The sequence below is a fragment of the Hylobates moloch genome, unplaced genomic scaffold (genome assembly GCF_009828535.3).
Source record: "Hylobates moloch isolate HMO894 unplaced genomic scaffold, HMol_V3 SCAFFOLD_15, whole genome shotgun sequence".
NCBI classification, from domain to species: domain Eukaryota; kingdom Metazoa; phylum Chordata; class Mammalia; order Primates; family Hylobatidae; genus Hylobates; species Hylobates moloch.
In genome coordinates, this window is record NW_026652290.1 from 54,943,880 (window position 1) to 54,969,781 (window position 25,902).

The following is a 25,902-nucleotide window of genomic DNA, read 5'->3' on the forward strand; positions in this document are numbered from 1 at the left end:
TGTCCATGACTCAAATGATGTCTGAGTTCTGAAAACCTGCTGCCAACTCCTGAAACACCAGAGAATTTAAACGCAAATGTTCTCTAAATAATATGCTTCTTATGCTGTGTAGTCTGCAAAGCAAATGATGATGATGATGATGATTTTAATTCTGCACAGTATCTCCTTAATTCTCTAATTTCCCCATCTTTTAAATTGTATACCTAAATGTTCTCTCTTAAAATCTTATATTTTTTACCCTCTTATCTTTCTACTCAGAGCCCTTCATAGCTGAGGATGGATAATATCTGAGTGGTGAGAACCTACATGTGAGGAGAGCTGCTCTGAAGTGACTCACATGTGGATTTGCGACCTTCTGGAGTGATGGCTGGTTAGGCAGGAGGGGGAAGATCATGGAAAGGGAGGCGATAGTGTGGGCTCCATTTTATCAGTGGTGTGCTTTGTGAGAGCCCACAAGCTAACAGAGGAATTGCCTTTTGTTGTCAGAATAGGGTTCTCTCTCCCTCTCCTCTGTTTCTTGCTTGCTGGCTCATGATCTATCTACTTGTAAAGATACTTTCACAAGCTTGAAAGACTCCACAGTGTCATGGACTGTGAGGAAACTCTATTCTACCCACTTTTGCCTTACTTGGAAATTTTGACAATAATCATGATTACTTTTATAATCAGAAAAGTTACAAACAGTCCCACTGGAAAAACAAACATTTAAAAATCAGAAAAAGATGTTCAGATGTTGAAAATGCCTCTTTATTGAATTTCTAAGTCTTTATCTTTTTTGACTTCCATAACTGATAAATTATTTTAATGAATTTCCTGATATTTGTCCATCCCTCCATCCATTCATCCCTACTTTTTTGAACCAACTTGATTTTGCCATGGTGTCTTATTCTTTTAACGTACTGCCTGATTCAATTTACTAGTAATTTGTAAATGGGATAATACATAGTTTTCTTTTCACCTGTACTGAATGCCAGAGTTTTGGTATTAGGGCTGTACTTAACTTGCTCCATAAAATAAATGAGGAAGCCTTTCATATTTTTCTGATGCTTTTTAAAAATTTGAAATAATAAATACCATCTTTTTTTAGTGAGCTTAGTTTGTGTGAGGCACAATGATTGGAACCCAGATCTGCACAGCTCCGAAGTCTTTGCTCATCCTGTTTGTCACTGCAGTATCAAAGGAGGAAGGCCAGCCTCGGAACCCTGTGTCTCTGTGGTCAGGAGCGCCTCAGGGGGCTGGACTTTTCACTCATCTTGTCCTTTTCTTAATTAAAAATTTCATTTTGAAATAATTTCAGTTACATAAACAGTAGAAAAATGATACAAAAGATTCGCATATACTCTTCACCCAGATTCACCAATGGTTAATATCTTGCTACATTCGTTTTATCATTCCATCTTTATTCACATATTTTTCTGAGTTATTTGAAAGTCAGCCACATTATAATATCCCTTTACAATTATATACAGTATATAATATAAACATTTTAGTGTATATTTCCTTAAAAAAACAAACTAAACAAATAAAAAACAAAGTATAGATGTCACAATCAGGATATTAACTTTGATATAAACTGTCATCTAATCTGTTTATTCAGATTTTACTAATTGTCCCAGTCGTGCCCGTTGTAGCAAAAGAAAAACATTTTCTTTAAGTTCAGGATTTAATCTGGGATCAAACATTATATTTAGTTGTCATGTCTTTTAATCTCTTTTAATCTGGAACAGCTCCTTAATCTTACCTTGTCTTTCATGACCTTGACATTTTTAGTGTACAGGCCATTTCTGCTTTATAGGATGTTCCTTAATTTGAGTGATTTTGATGTTCCCTGTGCTTAGATTTAGGGTATGTGTTTTTGACTGGGATACTGCAATGATGTGTCTTTCTAGGTGCATCATAACAAAAGGTCCTGATGCCTACTTGTCCCATCACTGATAACCAACCTAAATCATCTAGTTAACGGGTATCTGCCAGGCTTCTCCACTGTTAAGTTACTATTTTTCACTTTGTAATTAGTAAGTATTTTGTAGGGTGATACTTTGTATATAAATCCTCTTCCTTATCAAACTTTCATTTACTAATGCTAGTGTCCATCCTTTTGAAGCAACAAACTGAGACGTACAAAGTGAATAGACTGTACCCCTTGGAGCTAAAATGACGCCAAGAGAAAGTGAACCATTCAGTCCGTTTAGGCAGATAAGCCAATTTTTTTTTTTTTTTTAACTTACTACCTGTGGTCTTTGGGTTTTGTCTTTGCAAAGGTTAATTGAAATCTAGTCATACTCTTGAGAATAGTGATTGGCTATAGCTTGTAACCTTTGGGCTCCTATTTTGGTCACCTAGGGCTCAAGATGGGTCCACCCAGTTTATTCTGGTCATAAGTGCCCCTTGAGGCTTTGGCCGATGGCTCTGTTCTATCTTTGGCTCTTTGATCCTTTGTCTTTGCCTCTAAGATGCTGTCAGTTGGAGTCCCAATAAACTGCCTCTGTGCTGAATCACCTATAAACAAGCATTGCTTCTGGCTACAGACTCATCCTATCAGACAACTCTCTACTGAGCCCAGTTACACAGCCTATGCTATCTATGCTAAAGCTGCAGTTGTATGAGTCACACAAGTAGTTTTTAGTATGTCAGAGAGTCCAGAACTGTGTGTCATATGAAGAAATATTAAAAACACCCAGTGGTATACTTGGGCACACTTTAGCTATTGCAGGTTCTGTTCCAGACCACTGCAATAAAGCAAATATCACAGTAAAAGGAGTCACACAAATTTTTTGGTTTCCCAGTGCATATAAAACTTATGTTTACACTATACTATAGTCTACTAAGTGTTTTAAGCCTACTAAGTGTTAAGTCTAAAAAATGTACGTACCTGAATTTAAACATATTTTATTGCTAAATAGGCCAACAATCATCTGAGCCTTCGGTGAGTCATAATCTTTTTGCGGTGGAGGGTCTCGCCTTGATGTTGATAACTGCTGACTGACCAGGGTGGTGGTTGCTGAACGTTGGGGTGACTGTGACAGTTTCTTAAAATAAGACAACAATGAAGTTTTCCACATCCATTAACTCTTCCTTTCATGAAGAAGAGGAAGAGTTGTCTGGAGTCTTTGATGCTGTTTGATGGCATTTTACCCACAGTAGCTTCTTTAAAATTGGAGTCATCCCTACGAAACTCTGCTGCTGCTTTATCAGCTAAGTTGATGTAATTCTAAATCCTTAGTTGTCATTTTAACAATGTTCACAGCATCTTCACCGGGAGTAAATTCATCTCAAGAAACCACTTTTTTTACCCATCCGTAAGAAGCCACTTCCGTCCGTTCAAGTTTGATCATGAGATTGCGACAATTCAGTCACATCTTCAGGCTCCACTTCTAATTCTAGTTCTCTTGCTATTTTCACCACATCTGTAGTTGTTGTTACTTCCTCTGCTGAAGTCTTGAACCCCCAGAGTCATCCATGAGAGTTGGAATCAGCTTCTTCCAAACTCCTATTAATGTTGGTATTTTGACTTCTTCTCATGAATCATGAATTTTTTTTCCTTTTTCCTTTTTTCCTCTTTATTCACAAACTGATTGTTAATGCAAAAAAAAAAAAAAAAACTGAGAGAGATTAAGAATGCAACTTGGATCTTCAGTCTTCTCTTTCCAACTCAGTCCTGGAATATTGATAATATTCGAGCCATCAGGTTCTCTCCTTTCTTTTTTGTCTTCAAAGTCCTTTCCAAAAGGAAACATACTGCCTGGCATTCTATATTATTCCTAATTTCCAGGTGGAAAATGAGACAGTGACATCTAAAAACATTGGAGAGGCTGGACACAGTGGCTCATGCCTGTAATTCTAGCACTTTGGGAGGCCAAGGAAGGAGGATTCCTTGAGCCCAGGAGTTCAAGACCAGCCTGGACAACACAGTGAGACTCTGTCTCTACAAAAAATTAAAAAAAATTTAGCTGGATATGGTGTCATACACTTGTAGTTCCAACTATTCAGGAGGCTGAGGTGGGAGGACCGATTGCACCTGGGAGGTCAAGGCTGAAGTGAGCCGTGATCATACCACTGCACTCCAGCCTCAGTGACAGAGTGAGACCCCGTTTCAAAACAACAACAACAACAAACACACACACACTCATTGCAGACTGTATTTTTAAAAACAAGGCAATAATTCAGGCTTTTCTTGCTTTAATTCTCTCTATATTACCACAATAAAATGTTTAACAAGGTCCAAGAGATTACTGATACACAGTAACAACCTAAGACTTTACATTAATGGAGCTATCAATAATAACCTGATCAGTGAAATAACTAGAAAAGCATCAAATGTAAAGAGTGATTTGCTGTTAGGGTGTCAATTTTGGATCTTTCCTGCTTTCTCTTGTGGGCATTTAGTGCTATAAATTTCCCTCTACACACTGCTTTGAACGTGTCCCAGAGATTCTGGTATGTTGTGTCCTTGTTCTCGTTGGTTTCAAAGAACATCTTTATTTCTGCCTTCATTTCATTATGTACCCAATAGTCATTCAGGAGCAGGTTGTTCAGTTTCCATGTAGTTGAGCGGTTTTGAGTGAGTTTCTTAATCCTGAGTTCTAGTTTGATTGCACTGTGGTCTGAGAGACAGTTTGTTATAATTTCTATTCTTTTACATTTGCTGAGGAGAGCTTTACTTCCAACTATGTGGTCAATTTTGGAATAGGTGTGGTGTGGTGCTGAAAAAAATGTATATTCTGTTGATTTGGGGTGGAGAGTTCTGTAGATGTCTATTAGGTCCACTTTGTGCAGAGCTGAGTTCAATTCCTGGATATCCTTGTTAACTTTCTGTCTCGTTGATCTGTCTAATGTTGACAGTGGGGTGTTAAAATCTCCCATTATTATTGTGTGGGAGTTTAAGTCCCTTTGTAGGTCACTCAGGACTTGCTTTATGAATCTGGGTGCTCCTGTGTTGGGTGCATATATATTTAGGATAGTTAGCTCTTCTTGTTGAATTGATCCCTTTACCATTATGTAATGGCCTTCTTTGTCTCCTTTGATCTTTGTTGGTTTAAAGTCTATTTTATCAGAGACTAGGATTGCAACCCCTGCCTTTTTTTGTTTTCCATTTGCTTGATAGATCTTCCTCCATCCCTTTATTTTGAGTCTATGTGTGTCTCTGCACGTGAGATGGGTTTCCTGAATACAGCACACCGATGGGTCCTGACTCCTTATCCAGTTTGCCAGTCTGTGTCTTTTAATTGGAGCATTTAACCCATTTACATTTAACATTGATATTGTTATGTGTGAATCTGATCCTGTCATTATGGTGTTAGTTGGTTGTTTTGCTCGTTAGTTGATGCAGTTTCTTCCTAGCCTCGATGGTCTTTACAATTTGGCATGTTTTTGCAGTGGCTGGTACCAGTTGTTCCTTTCCATGTTTAGTGCTTCCTTCAGGAGCTCTTTTAGGGCAGGCCTGGTGGTGACAAAATCACTCAGCATTTGCTTGTCTGTAAAGTATTTTATTTCTCCTTCACTTATGAAGCTTAGTTTGGCTGGATATGAAGTTCTGGGTTGAAAATTCTTTTCTTTAAGAATGTTGAATATTGGCCCCCACTCTCTTCTGGCTTGTAGAGTTTCTGCCGAGAGATCCACTGTTAGTCTGATGGGCTTCCCTTTGTGGGTAACCCGACCTTTCTCTCTGGCTGCCCTTAACATTTTTTCATTCATTTCAACTTTGGTGAATCTGACAATTATGTGTCTTGGAGTTGCTCTTCTCGAGGAGTATCTTTGTGGCGTTCTCTGTATTTCCTGAATCTGAATGTTGGCCTGCCTTGCTAGATTGGGGAAGTTCTCCTGGATAATATCTTGCAGAGTGTTTTCCAACTTGGTTCCATTCTCCCCGTCATTTTCAGGTACACCAATCAGACGTAGGTTTGGTCTTTTCACATAGTCCCAAATTTCTTGGAGGCTTTGTTCATTTCTTTTTATTCTTTTTTCTCTAAACTTCCCTTCTTGCTTCATTTCATTCATTTCATCTTCCATCAGCGATACCCTTTCTTCCATTGTGCACATGTACCCTAAAACCTAAAGTATAACCAAAAAAAAACAGTGATTTGCTATTCTATTTATATAGTATTGAAACTGTCATAACATTTACAGACCCAGAAAGTTTGAGGTAATATTGAATAATAATTGATAACTCTGAAATACTGCAACATCGTGAAGGATCTTCTCAATGACCAAAAACAGATGAAATTTTGTTTGGTATAATTTCAGTGAAGTTTTTTTTTTTTTTTTTTTTACACAGAACTATATATATTTTTAAATTAGTAATCCACATAAGTTATACACAAAATTAAGTGAGTAGATTGTTCAGTAAAACTCTACATTGCTTTCTTATTATGAACTAATGAGCTTATAATTCACTGTCACTTTTAAGAAATTCTAGTCTATAGACATGTTCAAATTGTTTGGTCTTACTAGTTTCATTAGCAAAAACCACCACTTCTTTTATATTTAATTCTTTTGAATATCATCTTTAAAGAGCCTGACTTGAATTTTGTCAAAATAAATCACACCTTAACCCTCCAGTTTCTAGTCTGTGGGTTCTTCATGAGTTTCAGTTCAGTGTAAGCTAGCACACAGACCTCCCCATGAATTCTCCACAACTTTAACACTTTCCACAAAGTGTCATGTCCTTCTCTAGGCTTTTGGTAGAATGTGAAGTTAGTAATGGCATGTGATGTTCCTTAGCATAATCTACCAAAAAGTGATGATCTCCTTGAAAGAAAAGCCATGGGCTGCAATCACACATCTGAGTTGACAGACATCCACATCAACTCTACATAAAAAGAAAAGGGGTGGGACATTAGCGACTCACACCTATAATCGCAGCACTTTGCGAGGCTGAGGCAAGTGGATCGCTTGAGCTCAGGAGTTTGAGACCAGCCTGGGCAACATAGCAGGACCCCGGTCTTTACAAAAAATACAAAAATTATCTGGGTGTGGTGTTGTGCACCTGTAGTGCCAGCTGAGGTGGGAGGATCACTTGAACCCAGGAGGCAAACATTGCAGGGAGCTGAAATCACACCACTGCACTCCAGCCTGGGCACTAGAATGAGAACCTGTCTTCAAAAAAAAGAAAAAAAAAAGAAAAAAAAGAAAAGGTTTGTGTCTTCTGGAGTATAAATATCTACTTTTAAGAAATTCAAACAGATCCCAACATAAACATCTTCAAACTTAATGGGTTTTACATGACTCATCATTTATAGATCCTTGGCACCAAACCTCTGGACATTTTATAACCCAACACACTGCAGTATGGAGGGAACACCATGAAAGGATACTTCTGGTGTAAAATATGGGGTTTTTGGTGAAATCCTCTGTAGGAATAATTGTCACTTAGAGGATAACCTGTGAAAAACTTCTCTGGTTTCAGTTTAAAAGATACTTTACTAAATTTCAAGTATCGATGGAAACATCAGTGTCTGTATTCATGATGTACTTGGCATTGGGGCAAAACTCAGTTACCCACCTGAATGCCATAATGGTTCTCAAGGTCATGTTATTATATGTATCCAAAACATCTGGTTGCATTATGTCACCATAAAGAAGGTGTTCACCCTCTAAGCACAGTGCTAACATTTTGTCTTCCCTTTCAGACATAACGTAAGAATCTCTTATCTCCACCAACACTTTTTTTTTCATCTCAAGTAACTCCAATGTCCTGTCTGGCTTTCATATTTGAAGGATGGGAGGTTACTGGGATGACGAGAAATGGTTGGTTAGTTGGTTGATTTTGAGACCAGATCTCACTCTGTCGCCCAGGCTGGAGTACAGTGTGGCATGATCATGGCTCACTGCAGCCTTGACCTTCTGGGCTCAAATGATCCTTCCAGCGAGTAGCTGGGACTAGTGGTGCATGCCACCATGCCTGGCTCTTTAAAAAAACATTTTTTTTTTGGTAGAGATGGCGTCTCCCTCTGTTGCCCAGACTGGTCTTGAACTCCTGAGCTCAAGTCATCCTCCTGCCTTAGCCTCCCAAAGTGTTGGGATTACAGGCATGAGCCATTGCACTGGGTCCAGAAATGGGTTTTGATGAGAGCAGTTTGAATGCTCTCAAAATGCAAAGTGAAGGTATTGTGTGTAAATTGTCTCATACTCCAGAAGCACATCCAGTTTACATGTTCTGTCACATTGTAGTGGGGAAGGCTGAGGTAACACATCACAAGGAAACTCAGGAGCAATAGCAACAGGAGACCCCATGTGAGGGATCCTAGTGACATCCTACTTGGAAGGGCTGTCCAGGGAGCTGGGGCTGTCCAGAGAGCCGGAGCCATCCGTAGCAGCTCAGAAGCATGCGAGCTGCAGGTTCTTCCTCTTGATTAATTTCTTGTCAATGAAATACTTTCAGTTTCACCAGTTGAACATTTAGCAGTATGTAGTTTTCAAAAATAATGCCACCAAAAAGAAGAGAATCTCAGATTGGCTTAAAATTCTGCCATAAACTCCATATAAAACACACATCTGTAGAATTTCAGATGAGATTAAAGCACTAGCTAAAATTTTTTGTTGTTTTCTGTGTTCCATGCTTTAAGTAAAACACTCAGGTTTGCTGTGAACACTATGAAAACAGAAAAAAAAAAAAAAAGACACAATTTGGTAATACTTCCCTTCGTAGTAGCTTTTCCTAACAAAACAGCCACCTCCTAAACACAGGCACTGGTAACACCGTCACCTTCTACTCCCCCACCACAATGGCAAAAACCCCCAGCCACTCCTGGGGGCAATAGAAGGCAGAGAGTGCACCCTGGGACAAGGCAAGGTGGCCAACATGCAGCTTCAGCCTGGGCTCACCACCACATACCCCAGCATTCTTCTGCATCGCCCACAGCCCCACCAGGCTCCTTCTCCAGCACTCACCTGAGCAGGGAACTGCTAGTCACAGAGGCCCACTGCCTGAGGTTTGGTGGCTCAGCTCCTGCCATGCTCCAGAAAAGCATGAATGGTCTTAGTGATATCTAAGATGGTGAGTCCTTTCCAGAAGGTTTTAAATTTACTTTGCCCAGATCCATCAGAGGAATCTCTATCTGTGGCAGCTGTTGCCTTATGAAATGTATTTCTTAAATAATAATACTTGAAAGTCAAAATTCTCCGGGCATGGTAGCCCACACCTGTAATTCCAGCACTTTGGGAGGCGAAGGTGGGTGGATCACCTAAGGTCAGGAGTTCGAGACCAGCCTGGCCAACATGGTGAAACGCTGTCTCTAGTAAAAATACAAAAATTAGCTGGGCATGGTGGCAGGTGCCTGTAATCCCAGCTACTGGGGAGGCTGAGGTGGGGAGAATTGCTTGAACCCGGGAGGCCAAAGTCTCAGTGAGCCAAGATCGTGCCACTGCACTCCAGCCTGGGCAACAGAGTGAGACTTTGTCTCGAAAAAAAAAAAAAAAAAGAAAGTCAAAATTACTCCTTGATCCATGAGCTACAGAATGTATGTTGTGTTAGCAGGCATGAAAACATTAATCTCCTTGTGCATCTCCATCAGAGCTCTTGTATGACTAGGTGCATTGTCAAGGAGCAGTAATATTTTGCAAGGAATTTTTTTTTTTCCTGAGTAGTAAGTCTGCAGTGGGCTTAAATTATTCAATTAACCATTCTGTAAACAGATGTGCTGTCATCCAGGCCTTGTTGTTCCATTTGTAGAGCACAGGCAGAATAGATTTAGCATAACTCTTAAGTGCCCTAGGATTTTCAGTCTGGCCAATGAGCATTGGCTTTAACCTAAAGTTGCCAGGTGCATTAGTTCCTAACAAGAGCATCAGCCTGACCTTCGCAGGTTTGAAGCCAGGCACTGACTTCTCCTCTCTAGCTATGGAAGTCTTAGATGGCATCTTCTTCCAATATAAGGCTTTTCATCTCCATTGAGAATCTGTTGTTTAGTGAAGCCACCTTCATCAATGGTCTTATCTAGATCTTATGGATAACCTGCTACAACTACATCAGCACTTGCTGCCTCACCTTGCACTTTAATGTAATAGAGATGACTCCTTGTCTTAAACCTCATGAACCAACCTCTGCTGGCTTCAAACTTCTTCTGGAGCTTTCTTACCTTCCCAGCCTTCGTAGAATTGAGGAGAGTTAGTAGTGCCTAGCTCTAGATTAGACTTTGGCTTAAGGGAATGTTTTGGCTGGTTTGTTCTTATATCCAGCACACTAAAACTTTATCCATATCATTCATGTAGCACTTCAAATTTCCTTCAAGAGGCTGGGTGCGGTGGCTCACGCCTGTAATCCCAACACTTTGGGAGGCCGAGGTGGACGGATCACTTGAGGTCAGGAGTTCGAGACCAGCTTAGCCAACTTGGTGAAACCCCATCTCTACTGAAAATACAAAAACAACTAGCCAGGTGTGGTGGTGCGTGCCTGTAATCCCAGCTACTCAGGAGGCTTAGGCAGGAGAATCGCTTGAACCCGGGAAGCAGAGGTTGCAGTGAGCCAAGATCACACCATTGCACTCCAGCCTGGGCAACAGAGTGAAACTCCATCTCAAAAACAAACAAAACAAAAAAGAAACAAAATCCTAGCTTTTTCCATGCTGATAGTGCTCATGAAAACATGGTGAACATTCCTAAAACCCACTGGACTTTTGTAAGAAGTGTGGCAAGCACCAACCCCACAAAGTGACACAGTAAAGAAGGGCAAGGATTCTCTGTATGCCCAGGGAAAGCGGCATTATGACAGGAAGCAGAGTGGCTGTAGTGGGCAAACTAAGCCGTTTTTCCGGGAAAAGGCTAAAACTACAAAGAAGATTGTGCTAAGGCTTGAATGCGTTGAGCCCAGCTGCAGGTCTAAGAGAATGCTGGCTATTAAAAGAGGCAAGCATTCTGAACTGGGAGGAGATAAGAAGAGAAAGGACTAAGTGATCCAGTTCTAAGTGTTACCTTTTCTTTTATTATGAAGACAATAAAATCTTGAGTTTATATTCACTTAAAAAAAATTCCTTCAAGAACATTTTCTTTGCATTCACAGCCTGGCTAACTGTTTGGTACAAGAGGCCTCACTTTTGGCCTGTGGTAATTAGACATAGTAGTGTTCTATTCCTGGCAGTAGTAACCATGAAAACATGGCTCTCTGCTATGGTATTACCACACACCTCTGTCATGTGGTTAAGTATAAAGCACTGAATTGTAAATCATTTAGTTTGAAATTCATTCATATGAATAAATAAGTTCGAAGTTATCCTCACAATAACATGACTGTCCTTCAAATTTCGATAAGTTTTCTTGAGTTGCAAAGAATGATGTGGAGGTACAGCTCTTACCCTAAGGGGCTACACACAGTCTACAGGATCCTCCTACTTGAACTAGAGCCCTTATGTGGGCGCCAGATGTCCATGGGCATATGTCTTATTTTTGAATGTCTTTGGATGTATGTGTTATGGTGGAGACAGTTGAACAATTGTGCTAAAACCTAGCTTTGAATTTAGAGATATACCACTACCTCGCCTCCCCCTCCCAAAGAAAAATTTGGGGGCAGTAGAAATTGCTCACAAAAGCGGATTCCAACTTGTACCTTAGGAGAGACCCTGTCCCCTCCCTCAGTCTTTTTATTCTTTCTCATTTTTATTAATGAGTTCTTATACTTTTGATTTACTGTTGAATTAAAAGCAATACATTAAAATGGAAAAGGACACCAACCTGACAGTAGTGAACAATGGCAAGAGCTGCTAAGGTCAAAGACAGAAATGTTAAAGCTGGCAGAGGAGTTAAAAGGATTACAGCCTGGAGCTACCTAATGAGTGAGGGAAGTAGCATTGTACACTCTAGTAGCCTCTGAGGCATCCCAGCATCGAGTGAGACACAGGTAATAAATGTTTGTGATGATTTCTCCAGTTAACTAGAAAAGGTGGAATTTTATCCAGTATACAGTTTGGAGCATTGAGATGTAAATAGTAGCTTATCTTGACAACTTTTACTGCAACTAATTCACATTAGTTATAAATATTTAGAAACATGAAAGAAAAAATATATAAAACAACTTATATCACCCATAGATTTAATTACTTGTAGCACATTAGTATGGTATTTAGCTCTTCAGCCCTTTTCTGTGTATAAAGATAGTATATAATAAGATATATTTGCATATTATATAAAATACATGTTATATAATATATATACCAAATTTATGTGTGAGAACATGAAGCCTGCTTTTTTATTTAAAAAAATTTACTTGTGGTAAAAATACACAATAAAAAGTATACCCTCTTAACCATTTTGTAAAGCCTGTTTTTTTTAAACTCAATAATATGTTGTGAACATTTTTCCATATCACTGAGTATAGATGTTTATTTTAAGGCTGCATGGATATACCATAATCTAGTTAGTCAATTTCCTAGTGCTAAATATTTAGGTTTCCAACTTTGGTTATTAACACTGCATAAAGCATCTTTAAATATACATACTACATTTCATCAGAGTCCCAAAATAATTGTTGGATCAATGGATGTCTACTTTCTGAATGCTTCCAATGTGTATTATCAAAGCACACTTCTGTTTCACTATATTCATGCCAATATTTGATGTTATAATTCTTTTAAATTAATGTTTATGTAATTTAGTCTTTAATACTAAAAATGCAAACAGCAGTAGAAACTAAAGTCAATGAGAAAATGCATTTTAGGGAATATGATGCATAAAGTTATTCAGGCAAACCACTAGCAAACCACTGGTTCTATAAGAGAAGAACTTAACACAGTAATTGTTCAGTACACAGGCATGATGAGCCTTAAGACTCTCACTTATTCATGGAGTGTACAAAATTCATGTGTCTTCATGAATGTGAAGAAATCCCTCATAATTTGAAGAAGAGATGTTAAATGAGTCCAATTATCATAAGCCAAATCTGTGAATCTCAGGGTAGAACTGTGAATCTCAGGGTAGAACTTCATTGAATTTTGTGTAACATTTTTGATGTTGAAACTTTTTTTCAGTTGCCACTAACTTTGTGCGTTTTGTTTTATTTGCCACAGAGAAGTTTCACATTTTAATGAGGAAGAAATGAATCAAATTTTTGGTTACTCTTTTCATGTTATGTTTATAGAAAACCATCTCCACCTCCAAAGTTATAGTATAGTTGTAATTTTCTTTTAGTAGTTTTACAGTTTTATTTTTGGCACTTAAATCAGAAGTTGCAAACATTTTTATTGAATAGGCTGCTATTGTGGGGGGCTGTCCTGTGCATTATTAGGATGTTGGTATCCCTTGACCTCTGCCCACTTGATGCCAGCAACACTCCTTGTCTCCCCAGTTGTGACAACCAAAAATGTCTCCAGATATTGCCAGTTGCCCTCTTTGGGCCCAAACTACTCTCTCTTGAGAAGCAGTGGTATGATAAACCTTAAAGTGAGTTGAGGCAATACCCAATAAGAAACACTGGCAGGACAAAAGACCAGTCATTGGCCGAGTGGAATACTCAGGTAGACTATTTCTTGAAAATTGTATTCTAGTCTAGAGATTGGAGAAACTGGGAATTGGGAGCGGTCTTCCTTTTGTTGAAATTTCGGATTCCAAACTGCAACGAAAGATCTTGGTTCTTCTGCTTCACTTCCTCATTTGCTCTTATTGACCTCTTTGTGCACTAGGAGAACCAGGAGAGGGTAACTGGAAGTTATTAATAAAAATGTTAAGAAAATTGTCAGCAGATGCCTTGGTGACATCTTGTTCCAACTTTCCAATTTAAGCTCCATTAAACTGGCTGTGGTCTTTGTGGTTTGAAATATAGAACAGGCCGGGCGCAGTGGCTCATGCCTGTAATCTCAGCACTTTGGGAGGCCAAGGCGGGCAGATCACAAGGTCAGGAGTTTGAGACCAGCCTGACCAAAATGGTGAAACCCCATCTCTACTGAAAATAGAAAAATTAGCCAGGCGTGGTGGCGGGTGCCTGTAATCCCAGCTACTCAGGAGGCTGAGGCAGGAGAATCGCCTGAACCTGGGAGGCAGAGGTTGCAGTGAGCCGAGATCGTGCCACTGCACTCCAGCCTGGGAGACAGAGCGAGACACCGTCTCAAAACAAAAAAAAAAGAAAAAAGAAAAAAGAAATACAGAACCAACTTTAACCCCGTTGTCTCCAGAATAAAGTGATCTATGAGTCTTTTATGAAGATTTCATCCTGCAACATAGTCTTATTTCTCTTTCCCTGGTTTACCATGGCTTGTAGGAATGATACTTCCATACCTTGGTGGCATATGGTAAATCTCTTGGGTACGGGCACAGTGGTGTTGATCAGTAGACCTTACTGGTTTTGATTGATCACCAGTTATTTCATGCTCCTGTTGAGCCTGGGTGCTGAACTGGGCTTCATTTTCTTCTTTGCTGTTGTGACCTTTTGAGTTGAGTTCTTTCTCCACTTTGTGCCTAAATCTCCATATTTCTAAAAGTCATAGAGAGCGACTGTGGTGATATTTATAATGTTAATTCCTTAACTGTAGATATTCTAACTACAGTTTAAATAAATGCTCTGTACAATATGCACATAGAAAATGGATTTGCCTTTTCCAATCTTACCAGTCTTTCAGAATTCATCTGAAATCTGTTCCCCAAAAACTTTCCCTACCAATCCAGCTAACATTCATCTTTCCATAGTAGGTGCTCGATGTAGGCTTATATTTTTTCTCAATGTCTCATGTCTTATTGCTCCAATAAAATTTGTGCTTTGGGGAGGTGGGAATGGAGATTGGAAGAGACAGTACATTTTGTTGCCATATTAAATCTCTTGTGATTTATTTCATTTGATTTTCCTACTAATTTTAAGATTGTTAGGATATACTTACTCCCATTTTACAACTGTGAAAATGGAACTTTAGAGAAGTTGAGGCTTTTCCAGTTAGTAGATGGTTAAGCCAAAGATAGTATGTATTGATATTGGGATTCCTAACTAGAGAAATTGTGCAAATCTAAAAATGGTTTTTGATTTGCTCCTATATCTGCAATATGCAGAATCTTAGTGTTGCCAGTTAAAGTATTGAGACATCTAAGCCTGCTATATTAAGTAGGCTGTGTACAAGGTTAGTGGGGATGACTTATGCTGAATCACTCCTGCCCTGGCTCTGTCCTCCAGGAAGGACAGGCACTGCGGAATGGCAGTCTGGGGGTGGGTGTACCGACTGATCAAAACAGTTTCTCTGTATAGCTTTCTTGGAATGTGTACTCTCCTCTGTTCTCAGGCATCTTTGCTAACCAAAGCCCCCAATGTCCTCTGCTTTAATCCTTAGCATTTCTGCTGCTACGGAGAGGGCTTTGTGATAATACCAACGAAAAGTGGGTGGTTTAGGGGCAGGCTCCAGTCGGCCTCTTTTTCACGTTTCTGATATGTACTGAAGTGACTAGGAAATTAATGCGCCTTGTCTAGCGTGTGGAGACTGTAGAGAATGACATGATGTGCTCTGCTGGAGGAAGAGGATGATGGAGTCTTGTTTTTACTGAGCTCATGCAGTGGCAGCGAAGCTCCCAGCTTATCTTCCTGTCTAGCTTCCATTGCTGGTTGTCCCTAGTGAGCAGAGCCATTCAGAGGTTTTTATTCCCTGGCCTGGCAGAGCTAGCTTCTATGAATTTTTTTTTTAATCAGAACGAGTTGGACCATGTTCTCTTTTTATTATCTTGCTTGGCTTTCTTCTGTGGAGATAAAATGGAGCTACCTTAAAACAAAGTAGGAGCTGCTGACTTCCCTGTGCCTGACTCCTACTCCAGGTGCTTTGTTATCTGTACCTGAACGCTCAAGGCAGATCATTCCTAGGGATTGCCCTCTGCTTTCAGGACACTTCCATCAGCTTTTCGGAGCCAATACTCCTTTACTTTCTTTTGTTTTTTTTTTTTTTTTTGAGACGGAGTTTCGCTTTGTTGCCCAGGCTGGAGTGCAATGGCGCGATCTTGGCTCACTGCAACCTCCGCCTCCCAGGTTCAAGAGATTCTCCTGTCTCAGCCTCCCAAGTAGCTGGGATTACAGGCATGTGCCACCATGCCCGGCTAATTTTTGTATTTTTAATAGAGACAGGGTTTCATCATATTGGTCAGGCTGGTCTCGAACTCCTGACCCTGATGATCTGCCCGCCTCAGCCTCCCAAAGTGTTGGGATTACAGGCATGAGCCATTGCGCCTGGCCCCAATACTCCTTTACTTTCTTTGAGTTGCAGTGTTGCATCTATTCTGTTCACAGCCCCTAGGACTCCTTTTCCTGCTGATCTTTCTAGGTCTTGACTCTCTGCCTCGTTGCTTGTCTGCTACCTGGCTTCAGAGTCCAATAATTATATTTTCAACTTTGTCCTATATATGCTCCACTGCTTGGCTGGAACTCTGTTCAGTTTATTTCCTGACTTTGACCCATCTCCACGTAGTGCCACCTTGTTTCCTGGTCTAAGGACTGTGCAACTCCTCTCCAGTCGGCCACATCTCTGACCAAGGGATTCAGTGAAAACTCTGGTTTCTCACCTGAACTTTGATCTTTAACCCCAGCTGACACTAGTAATGGCCTTGTGATCAGGCGCTGAAAGAAGACTGACTTCATGGGAACCGTGTGAGCATATTGTTTATATATCTCTCAAGATGGATTCCTTCTTTTCTAAAAGGCATCTTAAAAGCAACGGAAGTTCTTTTGAAAATCAGAGGCTGCCTTTTTGGTAGCAGTTCTTTCATTTATTCTGTAGAGGATCCAGATTGAGCTCTTTATAAAATATTCTCCTACATAATGTACTGGGATAGTCCTAACAATAGTAAACCTTGATCCACAGATCACATGTGCCATTGGATAAAAATAAATAATGCAGAGGAACTCAATAAGACCAGCCTGTTTAAAGGAGACATCATGAAAATCTCCATTAAAAAAAACAACAAAAAAAAATCATGTAGCTGTGGTAGCAAGTATAAAACAAATGTAAGAACTGAGGAGTAACAAAATGATGCAATTAGCTCAGCACCCACAGATGGTTTCAGATACACTCAGATGTCACAGGCATCCAGGACTAGGCCTGCTTTGATCATTTGGAGGGTAGGATTTCTGGATACCTGCATCACCTGCAGCCATCTATTGCTGAAACAAACCGTTATAACAGAGAGGGAGTTCTTAGTTAAGGGAATGGGTTTACTCTTCTTTCTTACTATAAGGGATGGGGAAACTGATGTCCATGACAAATATTGAAAGTGGAGCATGTCCTATATCAGCAAAAGTTCCCATAACTAGAGTTTTTCTGAAGGTGCAGGTGATGTCGGGTACCCACCTGATGGGCCTTAGGAAAGAAGGGGGTGGAGGAGACAGGGATGAACATTTGTTAGAGCCTCTGTGTTTGGATGTGTGCCAGGTGCTTTATGATGCTGTCTCACATAATCTTCACAATAACCTCTGTGGAACAGGGGATGGTTGCTCATTTTATATGTAGCTCAGGTCACATTACTATGGAGTGTTGGCTGTGGGATTTGAACCCTTATCTAACTCCAAAGTCTTGCTCCTTAGAAATGAGGCAGGTTTGGCTGGGCATGGTAGCTCATGCCTGTAATCCCAGCACTTTGGGGAGGCTGAGGTAGGAGGATCGCTTGAGGCCAGGGGTTCAAGACCAGCCTGGACAACATAGTGAGACCTTGTCTCTACAAAAAATTTAAAAAAAAGAAAAAAGAAATGAGGCCTGGCATGGTGGCTCATGCTTGTAACTCCAACATTTTGGGAGGCCAAGGCAGGAAGATCACTTGAGCCCAGGAGTTCAAGACCAGCCTGAGCAACATAGTAAAACTCTGTCTCTACAAAAAATTTTAAAAATATTAGCTGTGGGCAACTGGGTGCAGTGGCTCACACCTGTAATCCCAGCACTTTGGGAGGCCAAGGCAGGCGGATCACCTGAGGTTAGGAGTTCAAGACCAGTCTGGCCAACATGGCGAAACCCAGTCTCTACTAAAAATACAAAAGTTAGCTGGGCATGGTGGCGTGCCCCTGTAATCCCAGCTACTTGGGAGGCTGAGACAGGAGAATCTCTTGAACCTAAGAGGCGGAGGTTGCAGTGAGCCGAGATCCTGCCACTGCACTCCAGCCTGGGCAACAAGAGCAAAATGACATCCCCCCCAAAAAAATTATATATATATATATATATATATTAGCCAAGCATGGTGGCAAGCCCCTGTAGTCCCAGCTATTTGAGAGGCTGAGATGGAAGGATTGCTTGAGCCCAGGAGGTCCAGGCTGCAGCGAGCTGTCATCATGCCACCGTTCTCCAGCCTGGGCAACAGAACAAGACCCTGTCTTTAAAAAAAAAAAAAAAAAAAAAAAAAGATTTTCTTTTTTTAAAGAAAAGAAATGAGGCAGGTTTGCTTTAGAAAATGAAGGCTGCTGATTTGGGCAGAAAGGCAGGAGATATGGAAGAAGGACCCAGCCTCAAGTCCCTTGTTCCTTGAAGATTACTGCATATGAAAGCATGGTGCATTGGTTCTCACAGCTAGCTGCCTATTAGGCTCACCTGTGCAGATTTTAACTCCCTCCCCCAACCCCACCACCCTAAGGATTTTGAATCTCAGTAGGTTCCAGCTGGGAAACTGGAGAATTATCTTTTTAAAAACTTCCAGGATGATTCTGATGTGCTGTTAGGATTGAGAAACTTGTCTGTGTCTAGAGAACAATGGAATGAATGTGAGCCCAGGAGTGGCCCTAGAGATAATCTTTCCAACTCTTTGTGATATAGGAGAGAAAACTAAGGCCCAGAGATCTCAGAAGCCAGACACTCCTTCATTCAGTAGTTACCCAGCATTGACTTTGTTATTCTAGGTGATTCAGAAAATGCAAAGAAAAACACTTTCCTTGTCTTTGAAGAGTTTTTAGCCTAAGATCACATAGCTGGTTAATGCAGAGCCACAATTGGAACCCAGGTTTCCTGACATCTTTTGTGTTTTTAAGCCTTTTGAATATTGTCATTGCCAGGCCCTCTTTGAAATCCTGAAGCTCTGTAAATGGTTCCTCTTAACACTGTGGTAAGTTGCCTCCAAAGCCCATGGTTCCCTTGTGCCAAAAGTCCCCTGCCTGCCTTTCTGCCTCATTACCAGCCTGGTATTCAACCACCCACTTTGCCTTAGGTTCATAGGCCCACAGCTTTTCAGTTGACTACTTTGTTCTCAGTTCATTTTTAAGCATCTCACCTGGAAAAGGCCTGAAAAAGCTGCATAATGATTATTTTAGAAATGCAGTGCCTGGACAAAACCTGCCCCACTGGTGGTCACCCTGATCTCTTTGCTATTCTTTTTAATGAGTTCATAATCCTCTTGTTCATCTCACAGTGTTCTTGTAGACTGCATATTTTTCGGAGTTTTTCCCAGACCCCTTGGGGCAGTGATGTGCAGAGGGCAGGGAGCACTCCCCACCAATCAGGCAGAGCGTGGTGCCAGAGGGAAGGTGGAGGGAAGAGTTGTTTGCCTAGCACTGTGCTAGGCCCATTTTTGTATATTTTTTTCTTTGGTGCTTTTCAATAGCTTTGGGGGAGAAAGTTTCCACATCTGTAAAATACGGATAATAACTGAGGCTTAGAGAAGTTAAGTAACTTTCTCAAGTTTATGTAAACAAGTTTCATTGCTAGAAATCAAACCCTGGAACCTACTGACTGAAAGGTCATCCTCTTTTCCTAGTACCATATGCCACATCATATGTAAAACTTTTGATCTAGTCCAAACATACTTTTTGGGTAAGTGATTCTTAAATTTGGTTTCTGGTATTTTTCAGTAGGTTTTAGAACTCAAGGCTGCCTTTAATGATGCCGGAGAGATACAGGACTTTGGACAGGACTCTAGAGAGGAGGGTAGCGTTAGGTATTGGAGTCTGAAAATTGCAGTGATGGCAGACACCAAGCTCCTAGGCCAGCCCATTGGAACCAGGGGCCAACATAACTACTGTCCCAGTCCAGTGTCAGAACTTGGAAAACTCAGTGATCAAGCATAAATGTTAACCAGAGGTCCTTGGGGAGTCAGGAGTGGTGTGGGGACATGGACCTCTAGCTTAAGAATATCTCCTGGCTGGGCACAGTGGCTCACACCTGTAGTCCCAATACTTTGGGAGGCCGGGCCAGGAAGATTGCTTGAAGCCAGGGATTTGAAACCAGCCTGGGCAACAAAGTGAGACCCCATCTCTACAAAAAATAATTTAAAAAAGAATATCTCTCATTATATGTTATGCCAATTGGAGATTATAGATTTCTCCTTTTCATAGACTAGTCTCTTCTTATAATCTTCAATTAAAGTTTGAATTTTTTGTAGTTTTTTTGGATAACACTTATCTGGACCTCAGTTTTTGAATCTACAAAATGATAATTTGGGTTTATTGTGGTGAGGAAATGGGAACATGTATATAGATGACTTTTGTTCACTGTAGACTATTCGTACAGATATGAGACAGGTATGAGACCCAGGATCCCTAAAAACAGATTGGTAAGAAAGGCAGTGTAGTTGTTGGGCAAAGGGAACAGTGATTTTTAGAGTGTGGATAGCTCCAGGAGAAGGAGGGAGACTAGAGTGGGGACGCTGCATTGAAAGTGAGGTGGAAGGCTTTAGATTTCTTGGTGAGTAATCGAGGTCTCTGAGTGCCTGGGGTTGAAGGTTGAGGGAATTCAAAGACTTGATGCTAACCTGGGATCTTACTGAGACCAGCCGCTGCCTGTGTGCATGAGGACACCACCTTGTGCAATCTAGTTCAATGGTGAGTCACCAAGAGCCTGACCTGACACCTAAATGTGATGTAGTGTCCCTTAGAAATCATGTCATGTGATGTAACATTTATGCTTGAGTCCCGTATTAGAACCAGTGCAACTGGGGATTGGCTTGAGTCAAGTTCCCAACTTGAAACAAGTTGGGAAACCAAGGCACCAAGAGAAAAAGTTACCCGTACAAGTCTGGACTATTCAAAACTGAAGCTGAAAGCAACCTTCTGACTCTGACTTTCCTATACTCTTACCCCATTTCTTTTCTTTTATCAAAACATGGTATTACCGAGTTCCCAAGAGCGAATTATAATTAAAGTAACCACAGTGTAAAGCTCATCAACCCAGAGTCTCGGAATGAGGTGGAGAGAAGCTAGTTAGAGAAGAGGTATTATGTAATGACCTAATTATGAGGCCTGCCATCTGCTTAGGAGTCACGCCTGCCTGGTTAGGATTCCCTGATTATGTTTTTTAAGGAAGAGGCTAGATTGTTAAAGGGGGTAGGGAGAGAAGGTAACTATACCAGAATCATTAGGGCCTTTCTTGAAGGAGGCGGGTGGGTTTTGCAGGGAGGGAGATGAAGCAGCCGTGGAGGGCTCCTAAGCAGATGTTCCCCATTAGCTTGGAGAGCAGTGTAGAAGGTTAATTATTCTGTAGAAGAGGTTCCTTATTAGGGAAGGGTGGTCAGGTGAAGCTGGCTGTCAGAACATGGCTGAGACCCCAGGTTTACCTGAAGAGACAACTAAGACATTTTTTTTCCATTCAGGAGAAAGAGTGAGAAATCCGCTTTATTTTTTTAAGTGGACATTTTGTGCTGTGGATGAAGATCCGTAGCTTGAAAAAATATCCAGAAACTTGAAAAAGTGGAACGAAGTCAACTTAGAATACAAACACAAACCACAATGCTCACGGCACCTAATGAGTTGCCTCTAAAGGGACTCAGGGCCAAGAATCAGATGAAAAAATTGTACACGTATCAAGAAAGTGGCAGGTGAAAAGAGTGAGTCTTTGGACTCACTAAGGGTATAGCTCTAATGCTGAACGGGCTCTTTGGACTGTCAGTCATGAAGCCGAGACCCGGGAGGATGTGGACACACTGCTTGTACTGCTTGTACAGTAGACATACAAGGAGTGACTTTCAAGGAAATTATTAAACTTCCTGAACACTCTTTCAGAGAATCTTTAACAGAAAATCTCTTTGCCTTCAGGTTTCAAAAATGTGCCTATATTAGGGAGATCAGAGTGATTGGAGCATAAAGAGTGAATATCCCCAAGGAAGTAATGCTTTGCTAATTCCTGCCTCTACTTCCCACCTGTCAGGGAGCTTCTTTTAATTTACTTCCGTCCTCTGCTCACCACCACCCTCCAGTATGAAAGCAATGTTGTCTTTTAAAGAATTAGTAATTCAAATCCCTGTATAGAATTTCGGAGGTTATTTGGTGTATTTCATATCCCTGAAGAATCACCAAAATGTGGCAAATACCAGCTCCAAAGGTGAGGATGTTTATGTCCCTCACTTTCACTTTATAAATAAGGAAACTGAGGGCCAGTGAAATGTAGTGACTTGCTCAAGGTCATAGCTTGTTATTTGTGGAACTTGGACTACAACTAGGCCTCCTGACTCCTGATGGTTCTTTCTGTTGCCTTTTGGTATCTCTCACGTGGAGTTTTGTTTGAATTGCTGCCAGGAGTTCTGTGGCTGTGGCAGTTACACATGATCACGGTGGGTGTAACTGCACAGTCAACAGATATAACCCTGTAGGGGTAATATGGGGCTCTCACTGGTGTCTTCACTTCCAGCAACAGAGTCCTCAGAGCTCCAGGGAAGAGTTTTGAGATGCTAGACATCAGCATTCTTTCTGTAAGTTTGCAATGACTTTGGAACAGAAAATTTTATTTCCACATCTGAGTCTGTCTCTTCTCTTCCTTTTGACCACCAGTTCTTGTTGGACACCGTTTGTGGAGTGTGGACTAACCTTGTGTCTTTCACTTGATTTTTTTAACGTTCAAACTTTTAGCTTGAGCAGACAGCTGGCAAGAGGTTTGTTTCTCTGTAGAATCTTGAATAGCCATTTAGAATGTGGGTTATGATGTTCCGCCCTCACCCCCCAGTAGCAGGTCTTTTTAGGGGGTAGGAATTTGCAAAGTCATTAGCTTCCTTCCCCAGACCAAAAGAGCCAGCATGGGCGAACTTCCTCACCACCTCTCTCACCCCCAGACCACTGGTAGGGTTTATTTAATTTAGTCTTGTGCGTGTGTGCACGCACACACACATGCGCACACATGCGCACACATACGCACACACATGCACACACATGCACACACGGAGGTTTTTCATGTATAGAGATACTCTGATTCTATTCTAAGTGTTCTCAGTATACTGCAGTTTCTACTTCTTATTTCAAAGAGATCTGAAATATTTCCTGATCCTGGGACAATGGTTCCCCAAACTGGCAGATGATCTGTGTTGTCTGTGAGGCTTTTGTAATAAATAGATCTAGGGCCCCACTCAGGCTTGCTGAATCAGACTCTATCAGCATTTAGCTATTTATTTACTAGGTACTTTATCAGTGATGTAATACATACTTTGTAAATTAGATACTTAATAAGTAGCTTATGAATTTTACAAAATGCAAAAGCCAAAATTTATCTTTAAAAAAATATTTTTCACACGACACTGATTTATCTTCAAAAATGCACCTTTTTTTTTTTTTTTTTTTTTTAAAGACAGGGCACTCTGTCACCCAGGCTGGAATGCAGTGACGCAATCATGGGTCACTGCAGCTTCAACCACCTGGGCTCAAGCAATTCTCCCACCACAGCCTCCTGAGTAGCTAGGACCACAGATGCGCACCACCATGCCTGGCTAAGTTTTTAAAAAATTGTTTTGTAGAGACTGGGTCTCGCTGTGTTGCCCAGGCTGGTCTCAAATTCCTGGGCTCAAGTGCTCTTCCCACTTCGGCCTCCCAAAGTGCTGGGATTATAGGCATGAACCACCATGCCCAGCCCAAAAAAGATCTATTTTTAACCTAAAGAAAGTGTTTTGTGTCAATTTTCAACCTGTTATCATAAATGTACATTTTTAAATTACTCCCTTTTTTGAAGCCCTGAATTAAAACATTGCTCTGCAATTTAGCAATCTCATTTGACACTCTGCAGGTGGGCCAGTCCATTTTCAAATGGGCCATTTTCAAACATATTTAGAAAATACTTTTCACTAGTCATCCTTATATTATTGCAGAAAAAAATACATTCACTCTACAATGCCACACTGATTGTAGTGCACTGTTTTAAAAAAACAAAACCAGCTGGGCGCGGTGGCTCACTCCTGTAATTCCAGCACTTTGGGAGGCTGAGGTGGGTGGATCATGAGGTCAGGAGCCAACGTGGTGAAACCCTGTCTCTACTAAAAATACAAAAATTAGCTGGGTGTGGTGGCATGTGCCTGTAATCCCAGCTACTCAGGAGGCTGAGGCAGGAGAATTGCTTGAACCCGGGAGGCGGAGGTTGCAGTGAGCCGAGATCGTGCCACTGCACTCCAGCCTGGGAGACAGAGTGAGACTCCGTCTTAAAAAATAAATAAATAGAATTAAAAAACAAAACCTTTTGTCCTCTCAACAGGCTCTAGATAAATTCATAAGCTACTTATTAAGTATCTAATATATAAAGCATGTGTTACTTACATGTACTTATGTAAAAAAAAGATCATTTTTATTAATTTTCTTGTAAACTTGCATAGTTTAAAAACTTGTAACAAAATGCAACCCTAAATATGCATTTGACTGTCCTTGGGCTGGTGGTGACCATTATTTTGCGCATTAGACTGAATATAGAAAAAGCACACATACTCTGCTTAAAGAATGTAATGCATTAAAGCCTTCATAGAGTTCATGTAATTCAGTCTTCTGGTTTTATAGATAGGAGAGCTGAGATCAAGTGAGAAGAAGTGAGTGGATTCAAATGTATTAACCAAGACACTCTGTGGGCACATAACAGTTATCTACTTAAACGAGCTGAAATAAAAAGGGAAATGTGAAAAAGATAAGTTGGTGGGTGTTTCTAACGGAACCTGGAGCAAAAGTGCTACCGACCCTTGCCAAGGGTCTGAAATTAGGAAGAAAAAGGCCGCCAGGAGTGTTTCTCTGTCTCTCATCTCTGCTTTTTTTCTGCAGCTAGACTTTCTCTGTTCAGTATTCCTATGGCTCCATATGGTTTCCATGCAGCTCCCACTTTTCACTTGCTGTAGTTTAAGTTGTCTGCACATACTTATACCAAATTCCACTTTTCCAGGAGAGAATCTGGGTTGCCTGGTGTGGATCAGATGTCCATGATGGTCCATGAAGTCTGGCAAGGGTGGGGCAAGAGTATTCTTTAGTACAAACATAATGGGTGGAGGAGAGGGGATGTCCAGAGAAAGGTGGATCATTGAGTTGCACAGACCCCCACCAAAGGTTTCTATTCTGAGAGTACACTAAGAAATTCTAGTAGTCTAGGAGAAAAATGAGGAGGATCTGAAATAAGCCAGTGGCTGTGAGTTTGGGCAGAAGTTAGCAGACTTGAAAGAGATGGAGACAAATCATCAAGATTTGGTTGTTAGCTGGATATTGGGGAGAGGGAGTTTCTGAAGACAGGAAATGGGGTAGACGGTGATCACAGCACTGGGGAACACAGAAAGGGAGGCTTGGGAGGTATGTGCGGAGGGGACACCTGGGGTTTGATTTCAGTTTTAAACATGTTGACTTTGGGGTGCCTGTGAAAATTACAAGTGGAAATGTTTGTCAGCTTAATTGAGAAAGTCAAATATATGGGTCTGGACTTCTGGAGATAGTTGTCAATATTATGAATGTAATTAAAGGATGTTTAAATGCCTAATGGGTGAAATCAGCCAGGGCGCATTTATAGGGTGAACAGAGATGACTCAGGACTGAATGCTGAGGAAACACTGGCAATTAAGGAACAGGAAGAAGACGAACAACTCTAAAGGAGATCAAGAAGTGGACAGAGATGTAGGGGAAATACTGAGCATGTCATATCCTTTTCTTTGGAAGCCCAAAGGAAAGAGTGGTTTTTAAAATTCTTTATTTTAGACATGGTCTGGCTCTGTCATCCAGGCTGGAGTGCAGTGGCACAGTCTCAGCTTCTCAGCTCACTTCAACCTCTACCTCCCGGGCTCAAGCAATCCTCCCACCTCAGTCTCCTGAGTAGCTGGGTCTCTAGGCACGCA

At 40.9% G+C, this 25,902-nt stretch overlaps 1 protein-coding gene and 2 pseudogenes across 7 annotated transcripts in view; 2 read left to right on the forward strand and 1 right to left on the reverse strand.

The window, feature by feature from the left end:
• AAK1 (AP2 associated kinase 1) overlaps nt 1–25,902 on the forward strand; it is a 184,253-nt gene that overhangs the window by 38,651 nt on the left and 119,700 nt on the right. The window lies entirely within an intron of this gene.
• On the reverse strand, nt 6,694–10,512 carry LOC116484025 (UDP-GalNAc:beta-1,3-N-acetylgalactosaminyltransferase 1-like; annotated as a pseudogene).
• LOC116484026 (large ribosomal subunit protein eL42-like) lies at nt 10,576–10,901 on the forward strand (annotated as a pseudogene).